Here is a 22,836-nt window from a genome sequence, read left to right on the forward strand (position 1 = left end):
AATGGCAATGGGAGGAGAGATTTAATTGGCACTGCCCTAGGGTGGGCAGCTATGGACATGGCACTAACACCACTCACCTCATTTTCTATCCAGGCTCCACATCCCAACAATTATTTCCCCAGTAGTAATATAAAACCAAGCTACACATACCCACCTTTCTCGAATAACAAAAATCTATCAATCTCTGATTTGAAATAGACAAATGATCTTTTTTTTTAAAAAGGTGAGAGTTCCAAATTTCTACTATCCCTTGTGTGCAGAATTATTTCTTTATTTTGTGCATGCAAACATTTGGCTAGTCTTGAGATTATGTTGCAGTCGAGACTCCCAAATTAGCAGAAATAAATTCTCAGATTAGCCAGTCATGGGCTTAAACAAGAAACTTCCACAGCACAGACAGATTTTCATCACAAAGCCACCCTGATATCCAAAGATAATCAAGTGAAACATTTAAATATGCATCCAATTTGATTATTCAACAATGATTGACGATTCTCCACAAAAGATATTCTTAGACAGCCCTCCTACTGTGTTCTGATCCACAATTTCCAATATTCAAGCCTACATAGAGTTCTAAAACGAATACCAACAATAAAGATGACAAGAGGTTAACTTTTTCAAAATATGTGCATTAAATGTTACTGTTATGATATTTGCACAGAATTAGTTTCAAAGACCCTTCTCGATTATTTTTCAAATGTAAGTATCCCAATCACAGAAAATGTATGACAAGACTTTACAGTTTCATCTTTATAGAATAACCAGAGAGATTTTACATAAATTTATAGTGCTCATGATTCAGTGCATCTCCCAATATATCAGCAAATCTCAGATCACATGAAGTAAATTAACTGGAATGAACTGGAAATCCAAATATGCCTGTTAATGTTTGACGACTGTTTTAAGAGTTCGGCAACATTAGGTCTTGGTTTATTGTGGAAAATTCTAAATATATCTATAGAATGTTGGCTCATAGAATAATTAATTAATCTCTATCTGAAATGGCCCTTTGGTGAGAAGAATAAAGAGAGAACCACAAGTCTGTGGAGGTAAAACACAAAGCTGCAGGAGCAGCCCTTTTATTTGGACAAGGGGAGACATGCTTTAGATTAATATAAACACAGTGTTTATATCAGAAAATATGAAAGCACAACTGCTCAGATGTTTCTGAAAAATGAGCACATTGGCAGGTAATGCGAGACATAACAATGTAACGCACAATAAAATGCTACCAACAAGTATATCTCATGATTACATTTTAGAAATTATCCTTTAAATAAGCTGTTCAATCCATAATGAATTAGGCATTCAAAGTTGTGGATTTTGATTAACTATAATAAGCTTACAATAAGTCTAAACAAAACTGAGACAGGAATAGATGCAGACTTTAGAGAATGAATAAAATACAAATTGCTGTGGCTGCTGAAACAAAAAAAAATTACCAGAGCTTTTTTTGTCATTTTGAATTCAAATTGAATTTTAATTAACTATAACTGTACTTCATCAAAATGTTATGGCTAATCAACTAATGAAATAATTGCTCCTCACTATTTTCATGTCAACTCCTGTGCATTCTTTATGCATAATATTATTTGATTAAGATATTCTCATTCTTAGTTATTTTTTCCAACGCCTGATTGAACCAGACACAAGCACTGGTATCACAACATGTCAATGTGAAAATCAAGTATGATTGACATGATCTAGTAATGAACACTTCATCGAGCATGCAGCAACAAGTGTCCAGTACACAAATTTATGCAGTTTTTATTTAAAATGTGATGTACTGCCCTAGTCTTCTTATGTACATAAAAGAAACTGACATTAGCAAAAGGGGAAATTAAATACTGCACATATAAAAGAGCATCTTACAATTTCATTTGAGATTTTAAAAAGATAAAAATATTTGAAACACTGCACAAAGTAACTATCAATACTGATTATAAGTTTTATTTTTAACAGCAACGCGGTGACCCAATGGCAAGCACTGCTGCCGCACAGCGCCAGGGACCTGGATTCAATTCCAATCTTTGGCGACTGTTTGTGTGGATTTCCTCTGCGTGCTTCGGTTTCCTCACACAGTCCAAAAATATGAAGTTAAAAATCACACAACACCAGGTTATAGTCCAACAGGTTTAATTGGAAGCACACTATCTTTCGGAGCGTCGCTCCTTCATCATCGCTCCTTCATCAGGTGGTAGCCCCACTACCACCTGATGAAGGAGCGACGCTCCGAAAAGTAGTGTGCTTTTAACTAAACCTGTTGGACTACAAGCTGGTGTTGTGTGATTTTTAACTTTGTACACTCCAGTTCAACACCGGCATCTCCAAATCAAAGATATGAAGGTTAGGTGGATTGGCTATGCTAAATTACTCTATAGTGTCCAGGGATGTGCAGACTCGGTGGATTAGCTATGGCAAATGTGGGGCTTTGGGGATAGGGTCAGGAGCTTGGCCTGGGTGGGATGCTCTTTGGAGGATCGGTCATGACTTTACAGGCCAAATGGCCTCTTTCCACATTGTAGGAATTCTAAGGTGCTACAGGAGTTATTCACAGTGCCCAAGACATCACCAGTAAAGAGAACTGTGATTGCTTTTTTAAAGTATGTTTGGCCTAGATGTAAATGACAAATTGAAGCCTTTTCTTCATATGAGTTTTATAAACTTTATAAATGATCATTTATATGAATATACAAGTAACCATGTTTATCTAGAATTAACTGACATTGCATTCCAATGCAAAAGATCAGTATCTATTCTGCAGTTTTCTATTTTTCTGTGGTGGGAATCTGATTGAAGGAACTCAATTCTGAGGTCTTTGGAAATATGGGCCTGAATTTTGGAAGGAACAGTATACTAATAGGACTTTGGGGGGAAAAAACACACACAGGAGGATTGGACTTGCACAGATGGTGATTTGCAAGACTGGGAGATCTTCATCAATTTATTTTTGAGAAAAGGTTCTGAAAAGGTTAGCTCAGTTGGCTGGAGAGGTGGTTTGCAAAGCAAAATAATGCTAACAGTACAGGCTCAAATCCCACATTGTCTGACCTCTCCCCTCACTTGAGGGGTGGTTACCCACCGGTTAAACCACTATTAATGAGAGAGTAACCCTGTGGTCCAGAACAATTATGATAATTTTACTTATCACAGGAAGAAATAGTGTTGACTGGGATGCAGGCTAAGCACACAGCTCAGGCAGCATCTGACCAGCTGGACAGTCGATGTTTTGGGCATAAAGCCTTCATCAGGAATGTGGAGGAGCCAAATCAAAGTCACCCGCCGACTGGAGGAAGATCACCTCATCTTCTTGGGATCCTTCATAAAATACAGCATCAACATTGACTTCACTAGTTTCCAAATCTCCTCTCCCATCTCATCCCAGACCAACCCACCAACTTGGCACCATCCTCTTGATCTGTCCTACTGGAGCATTTTCCTTCCCACCTATCCACTCCACCGACCGAGCACAATTACAGCCCTTGTGTATCCACCTATTGCCTTTCCACTTACCTTTCCCCCTATTGATCTCTCACCCTCCTTCCCCCTCCACATTCCTGATGAAGGACTTTGCCCAAAACGTCAACTCTCCTGCTCTTGGGATGCTGCCTGACCTGTGCTTTTCCAGCACCACCCTTCTTGATTCCAATTCTCCGGCATCTGCAGTCCTCACTTTCTCCTGGGAAGCAGGATATGTCTGTAGAGTTATACAAGGAAGTATTTGGGCATGGCCTTATCTGCTATTGATACTATGAGACAGTGAGGCCAAATGGGACGGCAAGGTCAAGCAGGTGATCCTGAATAAGGTTTCAAAAGTTTTTATGGAAGGAGAGGTTAAAGATGGATAAGAGAATATTGAACTCAGAAGAGGGTAAGATTAATGAACTGAGATGCAGACTGAAATAATTTCATATGAGAAATCACTTTGTTTAGAAATTGAAATCGAAAAGCAGTGAAGATAGTTTATTGAGAAAATTAGCATAGATAGTGGAGAGAAGAGGATTTTAGAGGAGGAGGAGTGGAACAAAATGAGATGGTCAAAAGATGAGAAAGTTCCAAAGGAATAAAGGGACAGCCCAAGTGACATCTGGTTGTAACAGCCACAAATTACTCAGATAGTGTGGATGAGACAAGCATTAAGATCTGTAGTTGGACAAGAGATTTCAAACAGGAAGAACATATTAAATCCATTCAGCCAGGTCTGTCATGATGATGATGTCAATGAAATCATTCATAGTAGATTAAAAAAAATGTAAGGACTGGCTCATGAGAGAAAATTAGCAAACAGAGAAAAAAACTTAATACAGAGATTGATGTAAGGGGACATGAGATAGCTTTGGCAAATAGGGTTAATGGAATACAAAGGAATTTTACAAATACATTAAGAACAAAAGAGTAACTAGGGAGAGAATATGACCCCATTATGATCAGCAAGGCTGCCTTTGTTTGGAACTGCAGGAAATAGCTAAGATTCTAAACCATTATTTTGCATCTGTGTTTACTGTGGAAAAGGATATGGAAGGTCGAGAATATGGGGAAATAAATAGTGACATCTGGAAAAATGTCTATATTACAGGGGTGGTCGTGTTCATGCATTTTAAAATGCATGAAGATTGCTAAATCCCCAGGAATTGATCAGGTGTACCCTAGAACGCTGTGCGAAGCTAGAAAAGTGATTGCTAGGCCCCTTGCTGAGATATTTGTTTCATCAATAGCCGCAGGTGCAATGCCAGAAGACTGGAGGTTGGCTAACGTGGTGCCACTATTTAAGAAATGTGATAAGGAAATGCCAGAGAACCAGTGACTCATGAGTCTGATATCAGTGGTGGGTGTGTTGTTGGAGGGGATAGGATTTGCATGCATTTGGAAAGGCAAGGACTGATTAGGGATGGTCAACATGGCTTTGTGCGTGGGAAATTATGTCTCACTAACTTGCTCAAATCTTTTCGTACAAGAAATGAAGAAAATTGATGAATGCACAGCAGTGGACGTGATCTATATGGTCTTCAGTAAGGTGTTCAAACAGGTTACGCATGGTAGACTGGTCAGCAAGATTAGATCACATGGAATACAGACAGAACTAATCATGTGGATAAAGAACTGGCTCAAAGATAGAAAACAGAGGGTGGTGGTGGATGGTTGCTTTTCAGATTGGAGGCCTGTGGCCAGTAGTCCATTGCTTTTCGTCATTTATATAAATCATTTGGATGTGAATATAGGTGGCATACAGAGGAACCTCTATTGTCCAGCATTTGGATTACCAAACAAGGTTGCAAGGTCCCGATGCGTGGCTAACTATGTTATCCAGCATCGATTTTCTGGCATTCAATTAACTGAACAAAATACTCCCTCTCCGTGCTCTTTGGATAATCAGGGTTCCTCTGTACTTAGTAAATTTGCAGATAACATCAGAATTGGTGGTGTAGCAGATAGCCAAGAAGGTTACCTCAGAGTACAACAGGACCTTGATCAGATGGGACAATGGGTCGAGGAGTGGTAGATGGGAGTTTAATCCAGATAAACGTGAGGTGCTGCATTTTGGAAAGGCAAATCAGAGCAGGACTTCTACACTCAATGGTAAGGTCCTGGGGAGTGTCGCTGAACAAAGAGACCTATGAGTGCAGGTTCATAGTTCCTTGGAAGTGGAATCCCAGGTAGATAGGATAGTGAAGACGGCATTTGGTATGCTTGCCTTTATTAGCCAGTACATTGAGTAAAGGATTTGGGAGGTCATGGTGCACCTGTACAAGACATTGGTTAGGTCACTTCTGGAAAATTCTGGTCAATTTTGGTCTGCTTCCTATAAGATTATTGTGAAACTTGACAGGGTTCAGAAAAGATTTATAAGGATGTTGCTCAAGTTTGAGCTGTAGGGGGAAGCTGAATAGGCTGGAGTCATTTTCCCTGGAGTGGTGGTAGCTGAGGGGTGACCATATGTAAGTTTATAAAATCAGCAGGGGCTTGGTTAGGACGAATAGCCAAGTTCTTTTCCACAGGGTGGGGAGTTCAAAACTAGAGGGAAGAGGTTTAGGGTGAGAGGGGAAAGATTTATAAGGGATGTAAGGAGCAACGTTTTTACAGAGGGTGGTGCGTATATGGAATGAACTGCCAGAGGAAGAGGTAGAGGCTGGTACAATTATAACATTTAAAAGACATGGGTATATAAAAAGCAAGGTTTTAGAGGGATATGGCCCAAATGCTGCCAAATGGAATAGGATTAATTTACAATATCTGGATGGCATGGACGAGTTGGACCGAAGCGAATGTTTTCATACTGTGCAGCTCTATGACTCTGCGACCCTATGTTAGTTGAAATTGAAGTGGGTGTATGAATGAAGCACAGGGAAACCTCAAATTATACAGGTCTGGTTATGTGGCATTACTGAGGATGCATAGATGCTAGATTGAGTGGGAAATAGAATGTAGTCAATTAAAGAGCTCAGGGTTGAAATCATAAATCCCAGTATAGGTTTAGTTGATGCAGAGTCATGATTGATGCTGGAGGGGTCCACTTAAAAATTGTGGAAGGAGGAATGGGAGAGCACAGCTGAGCAGCTTGTTAATTGCCAACGTTTTTCCAACTCAGCTTGTTTTTAAGCAGTTACTGGTAGCTCTCAAGCAATTACTACCAGTCATGTGATTTCTAAGAAGCCTTGTTAAAAAAATAATTGCCAGCGTCCAAAGTAAACTTTCAGTAATCTCTTTGAATGAAACCACATCTTGTATATCTATAAAACCTGAAACAATTTCCTCATTCTACAAACGTTCAATTTCATGTCCTACACACAATTTAAATCTGAACTGTCTTTGTAACAATAGGTAAAGATAGTGTGGACTTGAGACAACTCCTTCTCCAAGTTTGCAGACAGATGTGGCAGATGAGTGAATTCCTGATGCTTTTTTTTTGCATTCTTTGGTACGCTGTGGGCTTTAACAGCAAAGACAATATTCAATGCTCATCCCAAACTGCCCTGGAACTCATTATTTATTGGGTCATTTCAGAAGGTTTTTATAAGTCAACCATATTGCTGTAGGTCTGGAGTCATGCTGCCCAGATGAGGCAAGGTTTCTTATTCTGAAGGACAATAGCGAACCAGAAGGCTCACTTTTCACAAGAAACTATGATATTCCCATGGTCACCATTACTAAAGTTAGTTTTCAATTCTAGATTTAACAACTGATTTAAATTTTGCTAGCTGATATGATTGGATTTAAAATCTATATCCCCACAGCACTAACCTTGGTCTCTGGATTCAAATAAAATATTGGACTTGGAACATGGCCAGACAGGAGGCAGAGTAGCCAAAAAACAACTGCCCTGCACAAAACTTGTTTCATGGCTGCATTGGTTACAAGTAGTTCGCTTAAAATTAGGGCTAAAATGCACCTATAGAGTTGGGAAGCCTCAACTAAAATATGAAAGATTTGGGTAAAAAAAGAGGCTGTTGGGCTGTAATTGACCAAGATAGAGGTCCATTGCGAGAAGCGAAGGAAGACTGCTCAAGAGTTATTTTGCTGCTGCTACTGCTCATGTACCAAAACCAACAAGTTGTACTGAAATGCTTGTTTCTACATTATATCTCTAATTCTATGTAGGAAAATATCACTTTTTTTGCCAAACACATGCATGTCACGTATGAAGTGCAGCGCTAACATTACTTAATAGCAACAGCAGTGAAACCTTAGGACAACATGGAACAATGAAACTGCTGAAGACTATGTACAGCTACTTGATGCAACTATTAGACACCATTTAAGGAACAAGAACCAGCATAACAGATGTTAACCACCTGTTTTACATGAGTACTGAGTTTATAAAAGCATGGTGCGGATGTTTATGTTGCATTATGAGACAAAGCTCTGTGTAAATTATTTGTGATCAAACGTGCATAGCTAACGTGTTTGATTTGCAGACCCTCAATATTACAAATGCGTGACACAACACATTAGTACATATTATATATAACTAAAAGAAAGATAGTTGCTTATTCACCCCACACTTACTTCACTATATTAGTGACAGCTGTGTATTCAGTTCTCTTGCCCGCAAGCTTGAATTTTTAACCCTAAATTTATATGCTGCTCCTTCCGCTGCTAAAACTTCCCCCTTACAATGTCTCTTTGTTGAGATGTGTATCCTTTGCCTGGCTATACTCCTGTGAAGAGACTTGGGGTAATTTTCATTTCTCAACCATACACTATTATGGCTACAAATCTACCAGCATGGAAAGCGCAGCCAATATTAATAGCAATAGGAGTCAGCCAGAAAATCTTGAACTTATTCAGATAATAAAACGATCTTGAATAACAAGCTGTGGCAATTTCAGTAATGCTTTTCAATCAGCTTTGTATTAGCATATGATATCAACACGAACATAAAGTGTGAATTATCAGCATTCACACTGTGATTGCAATCTTCATTGTAATACATTTAAAGAGGAAGAAACATTGAGGGGGAGATGCTTTGGTTTTATTTGAAGCTGTCAAACTCTGGAAAAAGCACACCGGCTGGTGGATCTAACTTAGTTCTAGGTTAGTTGAGGAACATGGAAAGAGGATCTTTAATTGAGCTGCTTTCGGAACCTGACTTGACTGGAATTACTTCACATTTAGGTTGATGCATGAGGTAAAGGTTTAACAACCAATACTGGCTTTACTAGCTAAAGTCAAATCAGAGCTTAAAAGGATTGGATAGGAATTCACATACATTTGTTCAGATTAAATGATAATTGCATTGAAACCATTTGGTTCAGCTTCAGTGTCATCACTGAGTGTAATTACAGTTGTGAAATATTACTCAAAATCATAGAAAATACTTCAATTAGATTACAAATGAATATAATAACTATAATTCCCAAGTAATTAGAAGCACCATTATTGTGTGCCATTACAGCAAGGTAGTACTGAAAAAGTACAATGAACAGAACAATTTTTTTGAACGTAAACATTTCCCATGTGTGTATTGCCTAAGGAAATATAACACTGACATGAAATCTTAGAAACTCCATAACAGTAATGGTATATTAGAACCATAAGATTAACAAAAACTATTTTAATTGTGAAATAAAAAGTGTTAAAAAATACTGCACTGAATTTTAAGAAAATATCAACAATTATAACCAAGAACTTTGAACTAAGACAGTTAATCCTGATATAACATTGTACATGCACAAAACAAAGCTTTATTGTACAAATCAGCAGGCTTCCATCCAGTTAACTTAAAACTCTGCGCAAATTTAAGAAACCTCGCACCATACACTAAATTAAACAATCAAATTCTCTGACCATTTTCAAATCACTTCCCAAAAATACCTAAAACTCTTTGATGACGATATGTGATTCATGATTTATAGTATGTCAGAATCAGAATGAAAACTAGATCACAAATAAAAGATAAATTGGAAAGATTTGAATGAGGTAGCAGCAGAATCATTAAATGTTTGTAATATGGATAAATAGCCTTCACTATATAGGCTATCACTCGTAACTGAATTTTTTAAATTAATGCTGCTCTCTTTATAGCAATCTTCTATCATGTTACAACACTGGCACAGCCAAACATTTGATAAACAAATTTCTCTTATTGTCTGGATCAGTGAACAAAACAATCCAGAGTATACAAGAAATCCTTAATGAAAATAAAATCACTGGTAAGGCAAGGAGAATACTTGAAAGTAAGCAGCTCCCTAAAAGATTAGAATTAAATATTGGACTATACCATGTTTTAGTCAATTGCATTGAAATTAATAATACCTAGTTTTAATTAAGGTGGTAAAAGTGGAACAGGATTTCTAAGTGTCATTGAATAAATATTTCTGTAAATTTTCTCCAAGAGGGCACAATTAAAACTTTTCACTCAATTAAATCGATATTATCCAATAGAGCATTACATCCAAAATACATATTTAAATAGATCAGAGTGAGACTGGAAATGGATGGATGCACAGTTTGGCAGCCATCTCTGTGCCAGTTCGCTGCAATGATCCTGACCACGAAATATCTCTCATATTGGTGGATAGGGTTCTAACTAATTGTCCATCAGGAAACAGCAACAGCAGCCAATTAAGAACAATTATTCTTAATAATAAGAATATACCAAAATATCCAACCCCAAGAGCTGGAATTTTCAGAGGGTAATCCATGTAGGCTTGGAAATAGCCCTGATTAACAGGGTAGTCTTGACATGAATGTGGAGATGGATGCTTTGTGAATCAGAAGACCCCTTCTTCCTATTAGGTCAATAATGGCTGATGCTTACAGCTGTAGCCACTGGCATCTTCTGGAGAAGTTGCTGGTCCAGGATGACAGAAGCCAGTGATCTTCTCAAAAATAAAAAATAAACTTATCTTCATTTCAGCTCTTGCTTTCGATTTTCACAATAGCAACTACCACCTAAGCCAATGGGGCTGCCAATCATAGATAGCTGGAGGGTCAACCATTGGCCCTTCAGAGTTGGGTACCTTCTTATTTTCCCTGACAGGGTGCAAAGCCTGCTCATTGCCATTAATCAGATTTTTCAATTAAATATCTAGGTGACGATATAATGTGCTGAGAGGATTTGGAACTGAATCAACAGATGGGCTCCAATGCCAAAACTGAATATTTTGGCCATGTGTCAAATTAATTGTGGAATTATCATGTTTTTCCAAAAAAAAGGATGAAATGTTTGCAGAAAAGGTGCTATTATTGACTTTTGCTTAAAAAAACTTCAACTTTGTGCAAACACTCACCATGCTTCTGCTTGCAGCATGCGGCCTTCTCAATAACAAAAGTAAAATGCAACTTCGTTTAATTCTTATTCTCTATGTTCACATTAGCAGCTACCACTTTGGCTAGTGGGGCTACTGATCATGGATACCTAAAATTGGAGATCATTCGCTGATCATTTTTGTGATTTGAAACTAAGTTTTTAATGCTAAATATGTTCTTGAAACTCGGTTAAAATAATTGAACTGAATGTGCAACAACCGTATAGGCGCATGTATTAGTAAATGAAAAATTATCAGAGTTTTTTTACGAATCATTAAGGAACTTATTCCTCTGCATTTATTAGTCATTTAGTTTGTGACCAAAGGATATTTTGGTTGACAAAACATTCAGCGTAATCAATAATCCTGAGTGGTTTGATGAGCATATCCTGTTAAATATTAATAGAGAGATGTGATTGAGAGTTATATACACTGGAATTATCAGGTAGGTATTTCGAAACATTGACATTAATTCCATGCTAAAACATCAGAAAAGTTATAGTCCTGATATTCAAAACAGGAATAGATTCTCAAAGAACAGATGCATGCAATTTCTGCATTCATCTTAAAAATCAGAAAGGAATTCCAACAAATACATTTTCAAAACAATAAGCACACACAGAATAAACCTCGCCTGTCAGGTTTGGAAAGAAACAGTACTATCAAAGGAATATTTGTGAAGAGTCAAAGTCTATTCATTGCATAAGTTTTAAAATGAAGAACAAATTACTTAATATTGTTGTGTTTCAAAATTTAATACTACTTTGATGTAATGCAACAAAAAATCCAACACACAAATGCAAGACAAATTATATTTTATGCTAATATTTGTAAAGCTTAAACAATAATTCAGTGTGTAGCTCTTACAAACAGAGATATTTTGTGACAACTGTGGTACAGCACTACTTTGCATCAAAGAGAAATCAATATCAAATTACTTCTCACTTATACTAAATATATAGCATTGAAGCAGGCCATTCAGTTCTAGACTGTGCACTAGTCAGTGCTAACCTGCTGTGAATATCTAGTTCATAGTTTTTGTAATTTAGGTTTCATAAAATTTAACTGCAGAAATAGGATAAATGCAATTCAAACACATAGAAATCGATTATGCTTATAAGGTTGGGGCTATGTTGCTTTAAGAGTTTAATGAACAACAAGTTAGGATCAGAGAAAGTCAAAAGTCACATGACAGCAGGTTTTCATTCAATAGGTTTATTTGAAATTGCAAGCTTTTGGAATGCTGCTCCTTAATCAGGTGACATCACTACCTGACAAATGAGCAGTGCTCTGAAAGCTTGAAATTTCAAATACAGTAGGTTCTGATACAATGCGGTATTTGTGTTTCCACGTGGTCACTTGTTATAAGAAAATCATGTTACAGCAGTGTCATTTAAACTGTTGGGATCAGGATCATAACCTATACAGGTATGGAAAGTCCGTGGTCTACAAATCATGGTCTAAAGGGTTTAAGACCTTTCGGCGCAGCCATTTTGGCGCAAGCGATTTGGCACAGCCCATTTTGCCACAGACCCATTTAGGCACAGAACTATTTCGGCGCAGCTCATATTTATTCCTTTTCAGGCTTAGTTAAAAGCATTATTGAAAGTAATAAAAATAAAAATGTTTATTCTCTTTAGTAAAAATGTTAAAAAGAAAACAAAATAAAAGAAATAAGATAATTACGAAAAATCTAAAATATGACGTTTATTCAAAATTATGGGCAATCCCTCGTAAGTACTCAACATCATTTCTCTCACTAAATCTTCTTATGAGTGTTTGTATTCTAGCATCTGATTCCCTGAATTTCTTTAATGGTAGGCGACCACCGCTTTTTCCAGTTGGAATGTCGAATTTAGATGAAAGAACTTTAAACAATAAGAACAGAACAAACAATCATGCAGAAGCTGCCCACAGGAGGTTACAATGCGAACTTGGAGTGAACCATCCAGTTATTTGGAAATTTATTGACAGTTTACGAAAAGTCCAGAGAGGAAGGCACATTTACTTTGAGCATTTCGGAGCAGGACACAATATTCCGTTGAAATTAAAGAAATTCAGGGAAGCAGACTCTAGAATACAAACACTCGTAAGAAGATTTAGTGAGAGAAATGATGTTGAGTACTTACAAGGGATTGCCCATAATTTTGAATAAACATCATATTTTAGATTTTTCTTAATTAACTTATTTCTTTTATTTTGTTTTCTTTCTAACATTTTTACTAAAGGGAATGAACATTTTTATTTTTATTGCTTTCATCAATGTTTTTAACTAAGCCTGAAAAGGAATAAATATGAGCCGCACCAAAATAGTTCTGCGTCTAAATGGGTCTGCGGCAAAATGAGCTGCGTCAAACAGGCCACGCCAAAATGGCTGTGCCGAGTGGTCCCACCCCATGGTCTAAAATTCTTCAATTGCATTATAGTCAATTTGCATTGAAGAAAGGTACGTTAAAGCAGAACTGATTGTAAACCTTTTGGACTATAGCCTGGTGTCGTGTGATTTCTGATTTTGCCTACCCAGTCCAATACTGGCATCTCTACATTGGGATAGAGAAAGCAGATGAGTTTTCGGAGCTGTGAGATGTATTGACTACATGCTTGTAGCAATTAGATGTTTGAGAATAGTCTTATGTACCCTGTGGAACTTGATCTCGAAAGAAAAAAAAATTGGACTACCAAGGTTTGAGCAATCACAAGGTAGTCAAAGTTACACAGGCATTCAAGTCATTCTAAACTTAGATATTTGAAAGGGAGAAGTTAGTATTCATCACAAAAGAGATGGGGGTTTAATGATATTTAGTGACCCACAATGTCACTAAGGTTCAGATGGGATGTTTCTTGACTGCATCCATAATTTAAAGTGGAATCTCATAGAATCTCATATTTGGTCATGTTTGTTTAACAAAAAATCTTTGGCATTTAAATTCAACCCAGCCACTTCTTTTTTTCCTCTTAATTCTTCTGCACATTTGATTCTGTAAAAAATTGTAGTGTTTCATGCACGACAGCAACAACGATCTAGCTTGTCCATAATTCACATAATTGGGTTCATACCAGAATCACCTCCAATTCCATTCAGATTTCACCATATCTTTCTATTCTCTTTTTTAACTTTAAATTTTTGATTTTTGATTTTATCGTCATGTACTCAAGTATACTGTACAGGGGTACAGTGAAAAGGGTATAATGTTGCCACAAAAATTGCCATCCTAGGTATAAGTACAGAGATACAGAATCTTAAGAACAAGGTAGAAAGGAAAAACAAATTTAAAAGACACAGTATAGCCTTAAAACGTGAAATAAGTTTAAAAGTAATACATTGCAGGCTACCTTAAGTTTAAGTGGTAAATAAAAAAAAAACCAAAGCTGAAAGTTCAAACATTACAGTCTTTCTTAAGTACCTAGCCACAGTGGGACTGCACTTTCAGGAATCCCCTCCAGATCGGAAGTCCATGATGAGGTCACACCGGGCCAAAAAACTGCCACGTGCCACTGAAAGCTTACCATGCCAACCTGGGCTACTCTGACAGGCCAGGAAGTCACACTGTCAGGCTGGGAAGTCACTCTGCCAGCTCTGCGCAAGTCCGTGGCCAGGAGAAGAAAGAAGAAAGAAGGAAAAGAATAAAAAGACAAAAAAAGGAAACACATGGAAATACTCCCTTCACATGTAAAGACCTTGATCAATTCATACACAATTTGTTTGATCTTTCCCGGACAAATCACACCTGATCTCATTAAAATCGGCCCTCCCCCAGTTTAGAACTTCGATTTTGGACAGATCCTTATTCTGTTCCATAACAATCTTGAATCTAACAAAGTTATGATTGCTGTCTACAAAATGCTCTCCCACTTATACTTGAACTAACTGCCTAGCTTCATTTCCTAAAAATTATGTCCAGAACCACATTGTCCCTTCTACAGCTTTTAACATACTGGCTTAAAACAGTCTCTTGCAAGTATTTAAAGAGTATTCCACACCCTCTAAACCTTTCACATTGTGACTACTCCAGTTAATCCTATTACTTTTACACTTCTCTGAAATTTGCCTATGTATCTGGTCTTTTATTTCTCGATGACTGTTAGGGAGTCTATAACACACTCCCAGCAATGCGATGGCTCCTTTTTGGTTTCTTATCTACTCATATCGCTTCACCTGAGAATCCTTTTAAGGTGTCACTTTACTGCTGCCATTGATTCCCTGATCAAGACTGCAACACCCCATCCTCGTTTACCTCCTTCCCGGTTGTGCTGGAACATCTTTAATGACTGAGCCACCAATCCTGCCCCCTTTTCAACCATGTCACAAGGAAAGCAATACCAAACTGTCATGTTTTAATCTGTGCCCTCAACTCATATGCCTTGTTTATCAGACTCCTTGCATTAAAATAACTACTATTCAAACTTGTCAAAATCCCTTGTGACTTCACTGGTATATGGTCTCCATGCCTTTTTCAATCATTTGCTGTCTCTTCTAATTTTGGCCATTTATCTCTCCCTGTTAAACAATTTCTGTGGGTCCTACCAGTCCAGAGCCTTAAGTTATTTCAGCTTGGCAAAATGTGACTAGTGGAGTTTTGCCAGAGGCATGGAGAGAAATCACAGGTTCTCCTCCCGAACACCACAAGCAACCATTCCATACACAAATGCATACATCTTGAACTAACAGTAACATATACTACCTAACACTAACATGATGCTTGGTTTTATTTCCATGTTTAAAAATGCAAACCATTCCAATAAACGAATACTAACCAATTCACCTGCAATACTGTGCTATTTCTTTGTATATAATTGGGCTTTGAAAATCACAGGACGCAAACCAAAATTACACTCTGGTAGTTTGTGAATTTTAAATTCCTACTTTAAAATATACAAAGACCACAAAGATACTGAATTGCCAGAAAAATGCAGCTGGCTCACTGTTGGAGGGGCTGTTTAAAATATCAAACCATTCCTTTAAATTAGCATGAACCAATTCACCTGCAACACTGTCATTTTTATCCATATACTGTAATTGTGCTTTGAACATCACAGCATGAGAATCAGAATTGCACCCTTGGAGTTAGTGAATTTTAAATTCCCACTTAAAAATATACAAAGAGCATGAAGTTATTGGATTGCCAGAAAAATGCAGATGGTTCACTGTTGGAGGGATTGTCTTATGAGGGGAGGTTGAATAGATTAGGCCGATATTCATTGGAATTTAAAAGAATGAAAGACGTCCTTATTGAAACATACAAGATTCTTAGGGACTTAAAAGAACAGATCCAGAAAGATTGATTTCTTAATGGAGATGAAGAGGAATTTCTTCTTTCAACTTGTGGATTTTTTTCCTTAAATTCAGGAAGTTGGAAAAGCTGTATCATTTGGTATATTCAAGACGGCGGTACATAGACCTTTTTTTTAAAATCACGAAGGGAATTAACGTTCATTGGATAAAGACAAAAAGTGGAATTAGGGCTATCAGATCAGCCATGATCTCATTGAATAGAAGAATAGACTCAATAAGCTAAAACAGCCTATTGCTGCTCCTACACCTTATGATCTCTTAGGGAAGGAAACATGCTGTCCTCACCCAGTATGTGCCAAAACACCCCACATCAACATGCTTTGTTTAATTGCCTTCTCTGATGAAACAGTCAGCAGTTTCCATCCTGGTATCTGATTTCAACTGAATGACGATATGAAATTGGCTATCTTTCTATGCCTCAGTGAAGCATCTCCAAGACTTAAGTTCAGCAATAATTCGTTTAGATTCCAACAAGGAATTAAAGAACACTCTCTCAGTAGCCTTCTTTTCCTCACACATAAAACCTACCTGGAGACTGTCAACTCAACAACCTTCCTTTCAAAGGCAAAATCTGATCAGTGAGAACAAGTGGAAGTCAAATCCTTGCCCTGCTGTGTTTCTCTCAGAGGAAAATGTGAGGACTGCAAATGCTGGAGATCAGAGTCGAGAGTGGGGTGATGGCAAAGCACAGCAGGTCAGGCAACATCCGAGGAGCAGGAGCTCATTCCTGATGAAGGGCTCTTGCCTGAAACATCAATTCTGCTCCTCGGAGGCTGCCTGACCTGGTGTGCTTTTCCAGCACCCCACTCTCGAATGTGTTTCTCTTCTGCCTGCTTGTTTGACTTGATATCTTCTGCTACCAAAAGATAATTTCAATCCAGCTGTAAACAGAATGTTCAGTGATAAATCGAAGAAAGCTGGGTATTGATACATTCCCTGTTTGACAATCTAAAACTTTGCTTCATACTTTCCTGGTCAGTTTCTCCTACGTAGTAAGACTGACCACACTGGATGGTCAAATAACCATATGCAGCATGCAAGAATGCGTTCCAGCATGAAGAAACCTCCAATGACTGAACAGTTGCACTGTGGGTTTCAAGTGGCTATGCAAGTGGTTGCTTCAGCTTTTGTTGTCAACTGGTTCTCTCAGTGTTCAAATCATCTCAACAAATCCAAATGTGCAGAATGGGACCTTCTTGTCAGAAATAAGAGGCTTAAAAGACTCAAATTTTACCTGTATTATCCACTAAGATTGAATGAGATATTTCATTCATCCAAGGAGCACAATGTACACTGAAAACAGCTGATGGTGCCTTTAATGGGATGATGCTGGCATAGGACAGCAAGTGAGCAACCTAAGACTGGTAGAGAATACAACAGCCTGCATGTCAAAATAAATTGCCATATGGACTTGGTCACTCACTCCAGAGCCATCAGAAAATGAACCTTTCAGCTCAGCGAGCAAACCTACATCCAGAACCTCAACCTGCGCTACAATTCTTCTCAAAGCTCACTGAGAAATTGAACTGCTAGAAGCCAGAAGTGTGATGGAATACTGTCCACTTGCCTGGATGAGTGGAGCTCCAAAAACACTCAGGATGCTTGGCATAATCCAGGACGAAGCAGCACACCTGACTGCAACAACATCTGCAAAAATTCACTCCATCCAGCAATAATGCTCAGTAGCAGCACAATGTACATGGGGATTTTTTTTTTCCAAAAGTCGGGACAATAAAAGCAGCTCAACAATTCCTTTTAGAGGTCATCTCGGAATGGAAATATATGCTCCTGTCCCATGAATGAATAAATATGGTTTAATCTATTTATTTCTTTGTATACGATTGACACTGAATTCAGAGCTGAAAATGTGTTGCTGGAAAAGCGCAGCAGGTCAGGCAGCATCCAAGGAACAGGATATTCGACGTTTTGGGCATAATGAAGGGCTTATGCCTGAAACGTCTAATTTCCTGTTCCTTGGATGCTGCCTGACCTGCTGCACTTTTCCAGCAACACATTTTCAGCTCTGATCTCCAGCATCTGCAGACCTCACTTTCTCCTCTGACACTGAATTCACCTTGCTAGCTATACTTGTTCCAGTCGTGAAGCTGCAAGATTCACAATCCTTCAATGTGATGAGCTTGGAATGCATATAGTTGTTTGTCCTGTCTATAATGTTTCCCTGGCTGTGACACCCTCACACTTTCAACAACTTGCCATGTAAAAAAAAATTAAACATTGAAGAGTAGTTACTGGCTGATAATGTTAAGTGCTCTATTAAATCCAGCAAAAATGACTAATTGTTACGGAATGGATCAAGTGATAAAGGAAAGTGTACTGTTTCAATATTCTTACGCTTTCTACATTCATTACTCCTATTTGCCTGCCTAGATCAAGTCCTTTGCTCATGGTCTGCTTCATCTGGAGCTATTTTCTTGGCAGATTTTGTCAACAGTAGTTTGTCATTGCATTCCACTCACTGGAGTAGGATGAGGAATTTGGTCCTACCTCTCTTGCAACTAGAACTGGAATGAAATGCACACTGTTGGCATTATTCCGAACAACAAGCTAAAACTGAATTTCCAGCCACCTTTGTTACCTTAGTTTAAAATTTGGTTAAAGTCAGCTGAGAAGTAGACACTCCTGCGTCTCCATACACATTTATCCACGGAATTAAAGGAGCTAATGTGAAGACTTTTTGTACCCTTTTAAAATTCTCTCAGCTACTAATTTCAAGTACATATATTTTCTACTATAATGTAAAACATGAATAACTTTATTCATTTTTTTAACCATTCTTTTCATGAAATGATCCTGATTTAACAAATGTTAACTTATAGAGACACAGATTAGTGAGACAAAGGAAAAGTGCATAAATTTACATACTTTGGAGATGGACTGGCAATAGTTTTTCAAAATAAAAAAGTGACATGATATCATATGCACCAGACAGATGAAACTTAAATAACAAAGGCAGTACCAAAAAGCAGGTGCTCACGTCCAGTCAAACATACTGCACTCAAGCATAATTTACTCACAGACCATCATAAGCACGAAAGGCCAGCAGTAAACAGAACGCCAAAAAGAGGGATTATATTTTAGGAATTAAATTTCTGTGGATTACAGACTGAAGCAGGAAGGAATAGACCACAATATGTAAGGTATTAAAGAATGCTAACTACTGTCAAAACAAAGTAGTTCCATTTTTGGTAACGAGAAGTCAACCAATTACTGGCTGAACTGATAGCAAGACTGAAGAAAATAACATCAAAATCTAAATGTGAATAATAGACGTCCCAAATGACAAGATTTACATAATTGTGAAGGATTTCTTCCCAATAAATATAAACAATTTAAGTTAATGATGATAAGAAAATATTTATAGAGTTCATGAATGGTGACAAATATTTCCTGAGCAAAATAGTCTAAAAGTGCAATACAGAATCAACAACCTATCTGAAAAGATCTCAGGTCAGATGACGTATCATTCAAAAGAACACCAACCATTATCTTTTGAAGCTGACAGTGAGAATCTCCAAATCATGTATTAGCTTATCATTATTTCACAACCCCAAAAAAAAGTTGTTTTCACTGTGCTCAGAGAATAGGAACAAGAGTTCGAAGCACATAGAGCCAGTCATCTAAATAATACTTTCTGCCAGTGCTCATTTTTCACAAGGTTAATCCAGAAAAATTCAATGAAATACTGAATGACACTTAGAAGTGCTTTTGTTTAGTGCTCGTCTCCAAATAAAGTACGTGGAAAAATATGCTGCTAAAATAGATGTTTGCATATATCAGACACAGAGTCATACAGCATGGAAATAGACCCTTTGATTCAACCAGTCCATGCCAAACATAATCCCAAACTAAACTAGTCCCACCAGACTGCGCTTGGCCTATATCCCTCCAAACCTTTCCTATTCATGAACTTATCCAAATGTCTTTTGATAATTGTAATTGTATCTGCATCCATCACTTTCTCTGGCAGTTCATTCCACACACGAACCATCCTGTGTAGAAGAGTTATCTAACATGTCCTTTTTAAATCTTTCTCCTCTCATCTTAAAAATATACGCCTTAGTTTTGAACTTGCCCACCTTATGAAAAAGACCTTATCATTTACCTTATCTGTAACCCACATGATTAATAAACGTCCATAAGGGTCAGGCCTTAACTTGCTACACTCCAGTGAAAACAGTTCAAGCCTGCCCCAGTCTACTTTTGTATCTCAAACATTCAATTCCTGGCAACATCATGGTAAATCTTTCCTGAACCCTCTCCAGTTTAATAATATCCTTCTTATAACAAGCACAGGATGACCAGAACTGGATACAGTACTGTACTCAAGAACAGACCTCACCAATGTCCAGTACAACCTCAACATGACTTCCCAACTCTGAAGCTGACACCATCCTTACATCACCTCATTGAAGATTGGACAGAGCCATCTAAGTGCACCACACTGCATAAAATTTAGCTATTTTGGAAAAAAGAAGAAATTAAGAGTTCAGACTATGAGTTAAATGAAACATGAACAATAGTTATGCCACACAGTCATATTAGTGACAAGTGATTTCAGGATTTTATTGAATTCACTATGGCTCATGTTCTTGCTCCACCCTAAGTTATGCACTAAAAAGATACTTGTGAATATATGCATTAGATCTTCCATGCCCAACTGGAAAAACTTTTTGACACTATTGATTTTCTTAATTCCTAAAATACTGAGCCTACAAAAGCTGGTCAGTGGCTCGAACTTCTGGGTTAGTAACTCAACTCTTGGCTCCCTATTGCCTGTTCATCTTCCACAAGGCACAAGTCAGGCATGTAACAGAATATCCTCTCTGCTTGCCTGAATGGGTGAAACTCCAACAACACTCGAGAAGCCTGACACAAATCAAGGATAAAAGCAGACTGTTTGAAGGGTATCCCATCAACAAGCTTCAACATTCACTCCTTTACCTACCAACAGACTCTGCAACAGCTTCTTCCCCATTATCAAACTTATGAAGGGACCTCTTATACATCAGAGGTGATCTTTCTCTGCACTCTCTGTAGCTGTAACACTATATTCTGCATTCTGTTCTATTATTCTGATGAACTTACGTAAGGTATGATTTGTCTGGATATTAGGAAAAATAAAAATTTTCACTGTACCTAGCGTGTGATATTATTAAATCAAATCAAATAAAACCACTGCTGCTCACACCATGTAAATCATCTAAAAATGCATTGCAGTATTTCACCCAGGTTTTTTTTAACAGCACCTTTCAACCCACAGACTCTATCATGAAGGAGGGTAAGGAAAGCAGATGCATGAGAATATCACCACCTGCAAGTTCCCTTCCAAACCTCACATCATTCTGACTTGGAACTCTATCGTCATTCCTCCACTGTTACAAGGTCAAAATCCTGGAATTCCTTTCCGAACAGCACTGTGGGTGGGACTACACTTCAGAGACAGCAACAGTTCAAGAAGGCAGTTTACTATCAACTTCTCAAGGACAACTAGGGATGGGAATAAATGCCAGCCTACCAAACAAAGATCCCATCCCAGAAAAGAACAAAATGCAAAGTTCTTTCATGATTTTCAAATATTTCAACGTGCTTTAAAGTATTTCAAAGTATTTCAGAAATACTTTCTGAAATGTGGTCAGTATGTGTGGATGGTCACAGCAAATTCCCACAAAAAGTGATGACCTGTAACCTACTTTGTGATATTCACTGAAGGATAAATATTGACCGAAGTACTGGAGCTAATTCTTCCTTTCATCTTCAAAATATCATCATCAGATCTTTCCTGTCCATCCTTGCTCGGATCTTGGATTAACAACTCAACCAAAAGATGGTCCCTCTGACGATGTTGTACTCAGAGTTATACAGCATGGATACAGATCCTTTGGTCCAAACTCATCCATGCCAACCAAGTTCCTCAAACTAAACTAGGTCCACTTGCATGTGTTTGGCCATATCCCTCTAAATATTTCCTGTTCATCTACCTGCCCAAACCTCTTTTAAATGTTATAAATGTACCAGGATCTACCACTTTTTCTGGCCATTCATTTCCCCTACCTAAAAGCTGTCCTTCAAGTCTCTTTCAAATCTTTCTCCTCTCATCTTATAAATATACCCTCTAGTTTTGAACTCCCCTACCCTAGGAAAAGGAATTTTGCTAGTCATCTTGTCTATGCCCCGCATGATTTTATAAACCTCTATAAGGCCACACCCTAACCTCCTGCACTCGTGACAAAAGTCCCAGCCTATTCAGCCTCTCCCTCTCTTTGAAACTCTCCAGTCCTGGCAACGTCCTTTAAAATCATTTCTGAACCCTGTCCAATTTAATAATATCCTTCTGACAGCAGGGTGACCAGAACTTCCATAATACTCCAAAAGTGGTCTCACCAACATCCCAACTCCTCTAGTCAATGGTTTGAGCAACGAAGGCTCGCATGCAAAACACCTTAACCAGCCTACCTGCTCCCTTAGTCATGCGTGATTTGACAGGCCTGATTTTGGTGCTCAAACTCTGGAATGGGATTTTAACCAGGAACCTTGGAATCAAAAACACGGTGACCAACTGCATCACAGCTGAAAATTTTAAAAGGACAATGGTAGGCAACTTTTCAACCTTTGTTTCAAATGGAATAAATTGGAAATAAAGTAAGGGACATCAAATATTAAATACAGGCTTATTCCTTGAATTGTTTTTGATACTTATAATGGAAATATTTTCTTTAAGTATTTAATGGTCTTCTATTTTAAGGAATTTTAGAACACTGTGAGAAATTACAGGAT

The 22,836-nt window shown here is 37.8% G+C and overlaps 1 protein-coding gene across 3 annotated transcripts in view; it reads right to left on the reverse strand.

Annotated features, from left to right (window-relative positions):
• Window positions 1-22,836, reverse strand: part of trappc9 (trafficking protein particle complex subunit 9) — a 607,852-nt gene that overhangs the window by 118,196 nt on the left and 466,820 nt on the right. The gene's annotated exons all lie outside the window — the stretch shown is intronic.

This window comes from Hemiscyllium ocellatum, chromosome 4, assembly GCF_020745735.1.
Source record: "Hemiscyllium ocellatum isolate sHemOce1 chromosome 4, sHemOce1.pat.X.cur, whole genome shotgun sequence".
Lineage (NCBI taxonomy): Eukaryota > Metazoa > Chordata > Chondrichthyes > Orectolobiformes > Hemiscylliidae > Hemiscyllium > Hemiscyllium ocellatum.